At 41.9% G+C, this 14,660-nt stretch overlaps 1 pseudogene; it reads left to right on the forward strand.

Moving 5' to 3' along the window:
* Positions 1 to 5,890: 5,890 nt before the first annotated feature.
* On the forward strand, positions 5,891 to 9,241 carry LOC114436733 (RNA-binding protein 15 pseudogene; annotated as a pseudogene).
* The last annotated feature ends 5,419 nt before the right edge of the window (positions 9,242 to 14,660 follow it).

Here is a 14,660-nt window from a genome sequence, read left to right on the forward strand (position 1 = left end):
TTAATGCCACCGAGATAGAGGAGGACGATAGTGTCGAGAGGCCATTTTTCATTCTGACCTCATGGATTTATTTTGTCCCCCATTTCAACATGTCTGCCTCCTTGGTTACTCCTCCCTGCAACATCATAATAAGATGTGTGATCAGGTTGAAATTACTCCAAACATGGAGAATAATGAACCTCATGTGATAGGATGTGGATCCAAACTTCAGCTTACATCAAAACAATCTCCCATTTTTCAAGATGAGCTTTTGGGTCCGGTACTTACTCTGTGACAGTTTTGACACACCTTCTTCAGTCTGACTACTGGGAGTGGTTGCCACAGCAACCCTAGGATCATATGACACTTGGTCTCATCTCTGTGTTCTTCTTCTTCCTGCAGTCCTCCCACAATAAATAGCCCAAAACTGGTCAGTTTCCAAATGGAGGCCTCTGAAGTTTCAGTAACATCCCGTAAGAGACAGAGACAGAGGATGACAAGTGTTTTCTTTAATAGATATTATAAGACATCTAAGCAGCTGTATGACACATCCTCCTTCTCTTTCTGCATCACTTCTCCTCCTCTCAGCTTCTTTTATCATGTGTATAAAGTGCTTGGTGTGGTGTAGTTTTCTCACCCTACATTATCTCATGGGAGATAACTGCTGGCAATATTTAACACAATATTGAACACAGGACAGTACTGTAAAATCAAGCTGTCTCTTTCCAATATAACAGGCACCCAACTGACCTTGACCAGTACAGCTCAGCCTCAGTTGCTGCAGGGCATCTGCTAATTGGACAGCGGTGTGGCACTCAGTAACACCCTCACATAACTTTTCAGGGTTTTATTAAGCCTGCATCAGCAGCCTTCCATGCCTGTGGGACTGTTGACACAGTGGTGATGCTGCCCTCTCTGGTTAGCAAATGAACCAACAGTCCCACCAGTACATCTGTTAAAGGGAAAAAATACTGTGACAGTTTCTGTGTAAAGCCCCGAAGATTTGTTTGTGCTGTTGTTTATTCAGCTCCAAGTGAAAACTAATGAGGCAAATTATATTTTCACACAAAGTAGTTGACACAGTCTGTACATGTTGTGTACATTAGACACCCCTAAATCAATTTCTTCTTTACTACAGTGTCAATGCTAACTTTATTATGGCTTCTGTCTGACCACTGTCTCAATGCAAAGAATGTCAGATGCAGTCTACCAAATGTATCGGGATGAGTTATTACATTTAGCAGTATGTAAGCCAGTAATCAGAGACGCATACTAAAGTATGATTACTGACACACTGTCATAAACAATTGACAAACCCCTCACCAGTGACACAGTGGAACAGTACCTCTATTACAATGACAGTATCAGTGCCAGAGCAGTTTGGCTCTGCAGCTGCCTACAAGCAGGTTTGGTGGAGCTGGAGTTTATCATTGGGTCATCAAGCTGCCTCCACAGAACCACTGAACTATATGGACAGAAGTCTGGACTGCTTCATTAAAGTACAGAGACTGAGCAGCACCATTACTCGTTAAACTCCATACTTTTACTTTGCCTGTAATGCATTTCTTGTTAATCCAGAACCACAATCTGCACAGCAAAGGTTGCATCACATGACTGAGCCACAAAGAGAGCACAGATGAGAGCACAATGCCATGTGTTAATCATTGTTATAGCTTCAAATTCAAAAGATACATACTAATATAACCCTTCCCATTGACTACAACACAAAGCAGTTTCATCTTAAACAGCAGGCGGTGCCTCTCCATATGTGTGTAATAGTTTGCAAGCAAAAAAAAGGTGCAATATTGTGATGATGCAGTGTGACTCAACTGTATGCATCCCTCCTGCTAATATGTGTACTTTGAGAGAACAGCCACGTTTCATACTAAAGCTTTAACTGAAGACCAGCAGAGGCTAATGGAGAATGGGTTTTGACTGATTTTAAACCTGCTGATGACAAAAGGTTAACAGATCACCAAAGTCTGCAGGCTTCATCCAGACAGTTTTATCCACAGAGCTACACTGCTAGCTGGTAAACCCAGCAGAAATCTGCACTAGCGAGGTTATAATGTATAGTTTAAATGTAATCACTTTTCTTATTTGTGTGCTTTTCTTGATCACTTTTTATCATCAGCTCTTTTCTCCTTGCTCCATCCCTCTGCAGTCCGTCCTTCCTCTCCCTCCCTGATTGTTTCCCTCTGTGAATTCCTTTGTATCTCGTGGTCCTCGCTGTTTGACGTCAGCATCCTTCCACGGCACGTTTTTACTCCCTCTCTGCTGTTCACCTTCAGTCGCCTCTAACTGCACACTATCTGCCTGCTGTTTTTTTTTGCTTCTTTTTCTGTTCCTCACACATGCGCTTATGCACTCTGCAACTGCACCACCACCACATCCGCCCAGTACTTTTCCCTTATTCCAGTCTCATTTATATGCCTCCCTCCCCACCCCTTTCTCTCCCTCCTTACCTCCCTCCCTCCTGTTTCTCCCCTTCGTGGTTTGCGCTGTCTGGGTCACTCTCAGCTACTAAAAAAAGCTTCCCCCCCTGCACTGGGCTCTGTGGTATTGCTTATCTATCCCATTATTCTCAGAACAAGTATTTGAATAAACAGAATTATATGTGCACTGTATTGTCTTTTACTGAAAGTGACTGTGTCAGAATGGACCAGTCAAAGCAGTTCATGCTGACAAAAAGGGGACTTTTCATGCAGTGTAAACACAAAAATAGGGCTTTTGTGCATTTCTGTGGTGTTTAAAAACTAACCCTCATCTTTTTGTTTTATCTGTTAAAGAATCCTCAAAGTGTTCACCATCAGTGCATGGGGATGTAGTGTAGTAGTGCAGGTGTTCAGACAGAGGAGAAAATGGGTCATGCTGGGCTCTGACAGAAACACCGCTTCACTCCACCAGTGCTCCAACATAATGTGTGTATATATTTTAATCAAAATCTGCTGCATGAGGAGCTTGCCCTGATGTTGTCATTCAATCGGCATAGTTCTGTTAATTAAATTTGAGCACTGTGTTTAACAGATAGGAGACTTTTAGCTCAAAGATCATTTTCCACTAACCTGATGAGGACATTCATCATAATTGCATCATGCTAGTTCAGGTTACACAGGTGAAAGTGTGTCCTTTGGTTAGTCGATGACTGAACCACACAAACGGATCTGTTACCCGGCATCTGCTCTACACAAAAAGCCTGGGTGCAGTGGGTCAGCCCGTGCTGTTCACCTTAATCCAACACACAAAAATAGAAACTCATTAAAAGCTGTTTTTTCTGCCCACTAATCCTTCGCAGATTTCCCCTTTGACAGCTCATTAACAAAAACGTTTGTATGCCATTCTGTTTTTGATGGTCATTAACAGATGAAACTCCAGCGAGCTGCAATGTATTCCAGGTGTAATATGTTGGTGGATTTGTAGCAGCAGACCTGGTGAACATCACACAAATGTATTACATGAGACATGTGTAGGTCTGCTACATATGACACAGTATAAATCAAAATAATGTTAGCATACATCAGTTGCTCGATTTAAGGACAAACAGCTGACCTGGATAGTGGAAGGAGAGTTAAAGCAACAACACATTTCCTCCATATCGCATCTTTATAGGAAAAAGTAAAACCAATGTTAATACACTTGGTGGCAGATTGCCTTGCTCGGCCTGTGAGGGGCCATGTGACAGTCTATAGAACATCTTTACCAGATGGTCTCTCAAAGAGGGGCCGGTCCAGATCAGGGGGGTTGAGGGCAAATCTACTGTCCCCATTTTTTTGGACAACATAATCCTTTTAAAATACTCCTGCAGCAAAGCACACATTTTGTTCCGTAAGCATTGTTGATGTAACCGGGATTGTGCAGCAAATAAGAGAGACAGATACAGATTTAAATAATTTTTTTGTTAAAATTAACAAGATTCTGTCATTTAGATTTTTCAGGAGGTGGAATTCATCTGTCCTTTTCAGGAGCGAACATTCAACCAGTCAGAATCTCAGCAAGCACAGTAAAGAAAGGAAGCAGACATCTCTAAGATAACAGAGAAAGAGAAATGTCTGTATTAGCAGCTTCTCTGTTTTATGTAGTTAAAACATTTTAATAACCCGTAGCCCACCTCTCCCCCTTGCTGTCACACAGCCTGTAATCCAAAGCGTGGGAGTGCCCTACATACAGTACAGATCATGCCTCAGCATTTTATTTCTGTGTATTATCAATAATAATAATGAAGGCTCCACATGATGATGGATAGGGCACATGTAATTATGGAAGTGAATAGCTAAAGGGTTAACTGGAATTGCCACTTAAAATGATTGAAATGAATTCTTAATGGAAGGTACAGAATATATACTCTGGCACTGTGATGAAATTAAAGAGGGTGATGAAATGGATTTCAGTATTCTACATCATCAAAGACCAGCTGCTATGGTAAGTGAAGGTTTTAGGACTTTAACAGCTACTGCATATACTACATATAAACAAGTTGTGCTTGTTTTTAATTTGACTTGTTTTGTAATTTGTCTGCAACTGAAACTGAAGATACACATTATAATAAGCATGAACACAGAGAACAATATAAGCACAACATTTTTTGTGTAAATGCAGTGGGTCCATGTTTTGTGCAGAGAAGCGCAGCTAAAAGTTTTATAGTTTTTAAACTTGACAACCTTGTCAATGAAATACATCATGTGTTAATTTGGAGGAACCTCTCTGCCCCCTAGTGGTAAAAACATGGAAGTAGTGAGGAGGAGCTGCTGAAAACACAAACGTACAGCTGGATGCAGGAGTAGTTTGTTTTAAAACATAATTCTTTTACATGATCACTATATGCAACTAGAGTATTATCTTAGTCTATCTTGATAGCTTCACAATACCTAATGTTTGCTGGATTTCATAGATGGTGACTGCAAACAAAGTACTCACCGAGAAAAGCTTTACTGTTGACTTGTGTACACTTTCTCCTGGATATGTTAAGATAAAAATGAAAAATAACAATTTCTGAAGAAAGAAGGAAATTACAGCAATTCTCCCTGTTTCCAATTACAATTACAATAACACAAATTACATTACAATTAAATAAAGGGAATAAATGTGTCAGCATTATCCAGAATGAAATTGTGTTGCTGACACAAATACAAAGTTATTAAGTTGCATAGTTAGCTAAATTATTAGCTGCAGCTAGGCTTTTCCAGCTTGCTAATTTAGCAAATAAACAAACCAGGGGAAGACCCAGACACAACATATTTTTATTTTTCACAACATATTACATTGTCTATGCAATAGACAATATTGCATAGACTTTACCTTGCACACTACTTTACCTTATTAGTATTTCTGTCTTTTTGAGTATACATGGAGCACCTGGAACGAAAACAATTTCCCCCCGGGGATCAATAAAGTATTTCTGATTCTGATTCTGATTCTGATTAACATATTTAAGTGCATTTATGTTAATAAATGTACCTAAATGTATGAACTCTTTAAAACAGACATTTAAAAACTACACTATGTTTGTGCAGCGTTAAAAATGACTATAATTACATGCATGTCAGCGTCCTTACTTCAAGGACACCGTGTGGGCTTCCTGTGCGTACACTTCCCTAATTCCCAGCTCTGTCGTGTAAAACAGTAGGCCTACACACAAACAGGAAAACAGCTTTATTTCTCTTATTAAATAATGCCTTCGGGCAGCGACTACAAGCGTCTAAATGATCAACTCAACACGTCCAACTTCTCTCTCCTAGTTTGTCACAATCACGCTTTAAAATCAGCCCCCGCCCGTCAGTCTACTTTGACCCCGCAGCGCAGCCGCACCCATGTTTATAATAGGCGAGCCGTTTTACTTTTCATATGATTGACAGACGACGCAGCCAATCAGCTTCTTCTAAAGGCACGTAGGCGGAACTTCCTGTACAGTACTGCAAGTAATCCAACATGGCGCTTACGTCGCTCGCCTGTTAGTGCAGTTTAAAAGTGCTCACAGTTTAGGTAGTTTAAGCTCGTTTTAGTTGCAGAGTACTTTGAAGCAGATCAGTATTTGTAAGCTGCAGATATCTGCTGTGGGAGATGAAGGGAAAAGAGCGATCGCCGGTGAAGAAGCGTTCCCGGGCGCCAGATGATAGCAGAGACCGAGGAGGAAGCTACCCGAGCAACAAGAAGCCCGGAGCCCTGTCAGCGGCTGTTAGCAACACGGGCAATGGCTCTGCGCAGAGCGGCCCTTCCTCTAGGAGAAGTTTACACGGTGACAAAAGAGACATGAGGGACTTAGAGGGACATAATTCATCCAGCCGGACTGGTGGCGGTTACGACTACGGAGTTGTTCCGGGGAATAAGCCGCACGGTGGCGCTGATATCGCTGCGGAAACATCCAGGTCCGGTTCACGCAGCGACCAGCGGCCTCCGTCAAACTCAGAAAGTGAGTACAAGACTCTAAAAATAAGTGAACTTGGTTCTCAGTTGAACGATGAGGAGATAGAGGACGGACTATTTCACGAGTTTAAGAAGTTTGGGGACGTGAGTGTTAAAATCAGCCGAGAGAACGACGAGAGAGTGGCGTTTGTGAACTTTAGGAGGCCTGATGACGCCCGCGCAGCCAAACATGCCCGCGGCAAGCTGGTGCTTTACGACCGGCCTCTGAAAATAGAGGCGGTCTACATGAACAGACGCAGAAGCAGATCCCCTGTTTCTAAAGACAATTTCCCCTCAGGACACAGACATCCCCACACTCAAAGGCCCCCGTCTCCCACAGGGTACAGAGACTACCGCTTACAGCAGCTCGCTCTGGGGCGTCTCCCTCCGCCTCTTCCGCCACCTCACTTGAGAGAGCTGGAAAGAGACAGGGATTTTTCAGTGTATGAAACCAGAAATAGACCCCCCTTCGTTCCTGATTGTGCTCTTCTCCGCGACGAGGAACTGATCAGCCCTGAGGATGACCAGAGAGCAAACAGGACGTTGTTTCTGGGCAATTTAGACGTGAGTGTGACCGAGAGTGACCTGAGGAGGTTGTTTGACAGGTTTGGAGTGATTACAGAAGTGGCCATAAAGAGAGCAGCCAGAGGCCAGACCAACACATATGGATTCATCAAGTTTGAGAATCTTGACATGGCTCACCGTGCCAAAGTAGCCATGGCAGGAAAAGTGGTGGGCCATCACCCCATTAAAATCGGATATGGGAAACCTACACCCACAACCAGGCTGTGGGTGGGGGGCCTTGGACCCTGGGTTCCTCTTGCTGCACTTGCCAAAGAGTTTGACCGCTTTGGCACCATCAGGACTATAGACTACAGGAAAGGTGAGGCATGGGCTTATGTCCAGTATGAAAGCCTGGATGCTGCTCAAGCTGCATGTACACACATGAGAGGCTTCCCTCTTGGGGGTCCTGACAGGAGACTCAGAGTGGACTTTGCAGACACAGAACATCGCTACCAGCAGCAGCAGCCGTACATGCAGCTTCCTCTCCCCCTGCCGCATTATGATTTAGTTCCTGAGCCCTTTTCTCACCGTCTTGCTGATTCAATGAGAGTGAGAGAGAGGTCCCCTCCACTCCCTGCACGTTTTAGAGACAGAGATCCCTACTCCTCTGCTGAGTGGTCTGGTCTGGGTGTCCATGACAGGATGCCACGAGGAGCTGGCTTTGACCCTATAGATCGTCTTGAGAGGAGAGCCCGGGAGAGCTGGTCGATGGAACGTGAGCGGGAGCTGCAAAGCAGAGACCTCAGCCGCAAAAGGAGACCTTTGGATGATGGCTGGCGGGTGGAACGCTCCCCTGATGTCGGTGACTTTGGACTGAGGCGTCATGGCAGCTCACTAGAGCGCAGCCCTGGAGGAAGCAGCCGAGATGGAGGACGCTACAGTGATCCTGAACGTCTGCCCCGCTCTGGAAGAAACTCTCCTGCCAAAGAGCGACAGAACAGCCAAGACACTGGATTTGCAGACAAGAGAAGAAGAACTTTTAGTCCATCAGAACCAAGTTCCTGCTCTGATAAGGACCACAAACGCAAAGTCAGTGACTCCTCAAAGAGCCCAGGAAGGAAGGAGGAGTGCTCTGATAATCTGTCCTCCAAATCTGGCCAGCAGTCTGCCCAGAAGCTGAGTCAAGCCTGGCAGGGGGTCCTCCTGCTGAAGAACAGCAGCTTTCCCACCTCCCTGCACCTGCTGGAAGGGGACATGAAGGTGGCTTCCAGTCTGCTGATGGAGGGCTCCTCAGGGGGGCAAGTGTCCCAACTAAAAATCAGCCAGCGCCTGCGCCTGGACCAGCCGAAGCTGGACGAGGTCTCCCGTCGCATCAAATCCGCTGGTTCCCGCGGATACTCCATCCTCCTGGCTGTGCCCGGAAAGACAGAGGACGCTGGAGCCAAAGATGGCAGCAACTCCACTGAGAGGCCGCTGAAGAACCTGGTCTCCTACCTGAAGCAGAAGGAGGCAGCTGGTATCATCAGTCTCCCCGTGGGGGGCAGTAGTGACAAGGACCACGGTGGAGTTCTTCACGCTTTTCCTCCATGTGAGTTCTCCCAGCAGTTCTTGGATGCCTCGGCCAAAGCTTTTGCCAAATCAGAGGAGGACTACTTGGTGATGGTCATTATCAGAGGAGCATCATGAAAAAAAATCTGTGTTCACACTCATCAGTGTAAAACTGTGAGGGTTCTGTGTGGTGGTTACCATTTCATCCTGTTGAAGGGTTATTGAAATGAAAGTCACATTGAATTGCATACATTTTGATCACTTGATAGATTTGATTTCATAATACAGGTGACATGTTGCCTTCTGCTGTTTAGATTTCAGATAAATACACATTACTTGAGGGGTACTAATTCAAAACAAGCTACAGTTCAGTGAATCTATGTCGCCTTATCTCTTTTTTTCATATGACATGTGCCTGTAACAAAAAGCGTTCATTTTAACTGTACCTGGCATAGATTAAAGTTGTCAGTGTCAACAACATTATAGTACTTTAACAATATTTGTAAAGTCAGGCTACGAAAGAGTTAAATCAGTCTCATGTTCACTGTACTTTTTTTCTTTGATTATAGACGTTTATATTTGTTCAATCTAAGGTTTTTATCCCCTGCTCATTCATAGACATATTCCAGATGTGCATATATGTTCTAGGTTTGTTGACCAAGTAAACATTCAGAAGGTTCATCATAACAGCTTTCATATTTTTGTCAGTGTCAGCCACACAAAATTATGGTTTAAAAAAAAAAGAAAACCCAAAAAACATTGTATTGGTACAAATTAAAATACATAGGAGCATGAATGGTTATATTATAATCAACGGTATTATCAATGCTCTAATCTGAGACACATCTCAAAGTTATGTGACTTTTGAACACATGAATGTGTGTCATTAATCCAAGTGTAGAGAATGGACACAAGCAGCAAGCCCAGAGTGTAGCAGTGTGGCAGCAGTAGCAGCAGTTATTTCATATATTTGCTTTTATTTCTCAGAGTGATCATTGATCTTTGAAACAACAGAAAATGAAATAGTAAAATTTGCTCCTTTCATTGTTAGTGCTTTTATTTTGAAGGGCCCAGTCTAACGCAAGGTTTGCTTTTTGTGTCCATCCTTTCTATATTGTATTTTTATTAGCATCAGTTATTGTTTGATCAGACTCTCGTGTTATAATCAAGTAGTTACTACCCCCACAGAGCATGTACTGTTAAAAAAAGATGATGTAATCTATAATTGAAGACCTATATGTGTGTCATGTACATCTCTTTTACCTGATGAGTCTATAAGTAGAAAGTGATGCTATCGGTGGACTGATGTGAAACATGAGAGGAGGCTGCTCTCCTGTGGCCTCATATGCCTTCCTCTGAAATGACTGTTAAAGATTGTTTTCATGCTTTTATTTGAGTACTGTGTTTCAAATGGGAAAAAACAGATGTGTGCTGTATACTCAGGATATCTGGAGAGAGAAATGGAGATCATCAGTGCTCATGGGCCTAAGAAGTATACCTAACTGTCAGAAACACACGCAAAGTGCAGCATGCACTTGATAGATCTTGTCTTAATAAATTTACTCTTGCGTGGGAAACACGAGTGCTTCGGAAGACAACTTTTGTGACCTTTTCTGTTCTTGGAATTGTCTATCAAACTCTAAAGGCTTTCACTTTGACAGCAGGAGCCGCCACAGCAGAAAGGAGAGGAAGTGTGAGAGTCGAAGGGAAGCCTCTCAGTTCTGTGTTTTCATGTTGCTTCAACATTTGTTGACCATGTGACCTTCATTCAAATTGTGATTTGGTCATACTAAGTGTGCTTTTTCAGCCCAGCTGGAGAGGCAAAACTAGAGTCACTGTGTCTCCCAAGACATGTGGCTCATTCCTCAGTCACCTCTATTCAGAGGTGTGGCTCAGAACCAGCAGAGATCTCCACCGTCAAGTTATTCCACACAAGGGGTCGTCTCCATCAGGCAGGCCTCTCGGCGGAACCTCTGCTGCAGCTTGACAAGGAGCAGTGTTCTTTTGTGTAGTTATTCTTGCTTTGGAGTTTTGAAGGAGATCTCTCTGCTAGGGCCAGACTTCAAACATGTCTCAGCCTGTGTCGGAGGAAAGGTTGAGGCAGACAGCATCTGCTTTACTTGCCAAATAATTGGAGAGGAGGCACCTCAGAAGAGAACAGAGAAGTCCTTTGCAGGGAATCCTAAACTTTAGCTCGTTTCGGTCTGATTTATGCACTTTTTTAAAACCAAAAAAAGATCATGTGGCAAACTGCAAAGCAGAGTGACGACTATGCTGCTGTCACAAACAGCAACAACAGGATACATCCCATCACCACGGTGCTGTTCCAGCTCTTCATCGCTGCCTGGTTGCTCTACAGACACAAGGAGATGTGAGCAGCCTCATGTGAGCAGCAGGTGTCAACTATGCTGCAGCTCCAATCAAGGTTTCCTGACTGCATCTGCCTCTGGTCCACAGGTAATGTATTCAGAGGGCCTAAACAACAGGAATGGTACGTATCGTGCTGATCACCACTGCAGACATTCAATGCACTTTAATGCTTGTTCACAAGAAATATCAAAATAATGTGTTGTAAAAGCCTAAAGGGAAATGATTGATGTGGGTCATTTAGTTAAAGTTGTCCTTTATCATGATTTTTTTAGACATGCCAAATTACAAGTAGTTTTAAAGAAGTATTTATAACATTAAGTTGTAAAAATACTGCATAAAAGACATACATTTATTAAAAACATGCTGAAAATTTAAGTATAAGTTTTAATACAATGACTTGCATATAGAATCAAATTCTGATATGTAATTATGTGTGCAACATACAGCTGCTTGAGGCTGTTTGCTAGGACTTAAAATTATTCAGTCATCAGTTGGTTGTCACTGTAAAACTATATGTTCAAGTATTAAATTCAACTGCCATCTAATGTACAGGTTCTTAGGGAATTTATATTAGCAGTATTTACAGCTATAACAGACATTACATTATCCACTATATATTTGAATGTACTAGGAGTTATAATACAGTAAATGAAGCCACCTGGCAGCATATAAAATAAGAACAGCCCTTTTTTAGCTTGAAGATAATTCATAACATCAGTATAAAAAACATAGATCATTTAGTGTATAATTATGTTAGAAGCACATTTAGCTAATAACACTGCAGCTTATTTTCGCTGTGCTTTCAGTACTTTATATAATGGGTAATTTAATCAGTGCAGAATGTTTTGACTTTATTGTAGGTTTTTTGTAGGTGGTAATCTGGAAAGTAAATAGCTGCTAGATAAATGTACTGGAGTATAAATTGCTGTGGAATAGAAGTAAAAACAGAATGGCAGATTAAATCAGCTTAAGAAGCAACTCAAAAGACTCTGAGCTTCTGCCACTGCAGAGTCAGCATAACTCTAATCAGTAGTGTTAAAGAGCCAAACAACAAAAAGCACCTTGCACCTTGTTACAGAAGGCCAGATTGTGTCTGACAGTCACATTCAATGTAAAGACTAGAAGATAATAATGCAGTAACATATCAAAACGTTTGGCATCATATCCCAAACAAGCTCTGTTTTAAAAAATAATTTAATAAGTCATCGCTATTTACAACAGTGTCCTTTGGAATAATGAAAGTAGTATAAGTTCACTGCTGTCAGCTGTAGAATGTGACTCAATGTCAACTAAAGTTAAAACAAATAGTCCTGTTAAGATAAATGTGGAAGTTATATTGTGGATTTAGGAACTAAGACACCTTCAAATAAAACATCCCGCTTCTGTTTATAGTACATGGAGTAATAACTGGTTTCAGTAATGATCTTTATTGCAGTAGCTAACGTCACTAGAATTGGTTAAGATATTAATTTTTTACTGTAATCAAAATACTGAAGGGCTTTTTCCCTTTTGACCTCAGAAATGTGGTTGTTTAAAATCCTAATCATGTCATGATTAAAATGTTGAGTGTTGCAGGTCATCACATCATGAGCCTCTTCTCCTCCTGAAAACAATCACTTTATAGGTGAGTTACTCAGGGAGGGCCAGGAAACGCATGTACCCGTGCCATGGTGAGTACAATCTAAATTTCTTTTAACAAATCTTTGCTACTCACATTTGTACTTAAAGTTTCGTATTAATGTAATCTGCATCTGAACATGCTCAAATAAAGGCAGGTATTCTTGAATTGCTCTCTGATACTTTGTCTTTTTTCATAAGAACCAGCCTAAGTTATTATTTAAGAATCCTGTCATGTGTAGGACAGTTTTAGTGAAGCAATATTCATGTTTTTATGTGTAACAAGTATTTCAGTTAATTTGTGGCTGAGAGGAGAAGACTGAGTTATCAGATAAATAATTATCACATTGTCTTAAAAAACATAAATAAAATGGGTGAACAGTCATTTATCACACAAAGAATCTATTTCGTCCTGCAGAAAGAAGTAAACATATGACACATGCCGTGCATTTCAGACGACCCTAATACTTACACACGGTACATTAGATAAGGCTAGAAAGAAGTATGTGATCTAATACAACTTTATAGAATAAACGTTTAAGTTGCTTTGTTATAAAATCAAATTTCTCATTAATATTGTGACTAGTTACAATTCAAATCCACAGACTGTTGTCTTGGTTTTTAAGGATAACTTATGAAGTCTGCTTACTTAAAAGTGAGCTAAAGTGTCTGAACAGTGTATGGTGACCTTTGCCCCAGAAGTAACTAGCAAGTCAGAGACCACTCTGTGAAGTGACATAAAAACACCTGATGATTTATTAAAGTACCACGCTGTGGTACAGACAATGAAAGGCAGTTCAAAAATGCCACCGGTTACTATTGAATACATATGATCTGATATAATCAGAAAAATTTGTGTTAATTGTTTAGGTAACTGCTGCACGATCAATAAATGCCTTTCAATGAAAAAACCCTGTTTTTATATAATTTGCAGCTCTCAGTCTCATTCCCTTTCCGCAGACTCCTGAAGCCTATTCCTCTTTTCAATGGGAGTCAGGTGGGGTACATATAGGGGTCACTGTATGTGAAGCTGGTAAAAAAAAAATACTGCTCGTAGAATATTCTGTTAAGAGTGAGAATCAACCCAAGCCTTTTCCCCCCAGCAGCCACTAGATGGCAGAGGACTCACTGCACTCCACCATACATGTGATCCTCCTGGGAGGGGCCTTAGGAGAGGATGAGTCATCTCACCAAGAATTCAGTCCTAAACACACAGAGCAAAGATGCCAGTCATTCATTGTCAACAGGCACTGGCTCTATCAGGGTCTGAGATGTTCACTGATCGGAGGTTTTACTTCAGGCAGCTGCATGTGTTTCTAAATATAATCTAAGCTAACATCCAAAATGGATGCGTCATTCAGCTTTTTTTCCATTTGAACACATGCATCACATACCACAGATCAGCTACTATTAACCCCTTCAGGCCTAATGTCAATGTTTATTCAGGTGTATTACTTTACTGCTGCCTTTTCCAAATGGTGACTCCAGTGACACACACCTGGCTGGCTAAGTATGGAAACTGAGACAGGGAGCATGGACATCCTCATAGACCTATTCAGTCAGTAGGAGGAGCAGGTGAGGTTTCACCTTGCAGTGCCACAGATGCACCAGTGTCTGCTGAGAATCATGTAAATAAAGATTCTGTACAAATGTGCAGCAAGAAGAGTGGTGTTGTACATGATATTAAGCATTTTGAACAATATAGTGACTTCATTTTTTGTAATCTGAGACCTGAATGTGACATTAAACATCAGGCCGGAGGGCTCAGCGTGTTCTGGGATATCCTGTGGTCAACAATCCAAATAAGGGTGAAAATCCAGCAACAGGAAATGTAGCCAGAAGAAAGTACATGTGAGGGACAGGTGCAGTAAATACGACTCCCAGTTTCCGCTCCAGCGGTCTGTGTGGCCTCTCATTTCACCCTCTAGTGAGCAAGGCTGTGTCATTAGTGTAATATATAAACTGAAGCCAGCAGAGTTCCACACTCACTAACTAGCACGCCAAGTGAAGCCTGATCTTTGACTAAACACAGATCCAGGTCAGGGCAGGTCTGATCTGTCACAGTATATTTGGAACACTCTCAAGTTAAAGCAAGCCTTGTGGCAAATATAAAGCAAATGTGTCAGGACAGCCTCCTGACTCCTAATCTGGTTTACAGATTAAGAAAATACTAGATTAATGCAAAACTAAATATAGTCCACAGTGCACAATCTGTTCTGATAAAGATCTGTGAAGGCATTCCT

The sequence above is a fragment of the Parambassis ranga genome, chromosome 5 (genome assembly GCF_900634625.1).
Source record: "Parambassis ranga chromosome 5, fParRan2.1, whole genome shotgun sequence".
Classification (NCBI taxonomy): domain Eukaryota; kingdom Metazoa; phylum Chordata; class Actinopteri; family Ambassidae; genus Parambassis; species Parambassis ranga.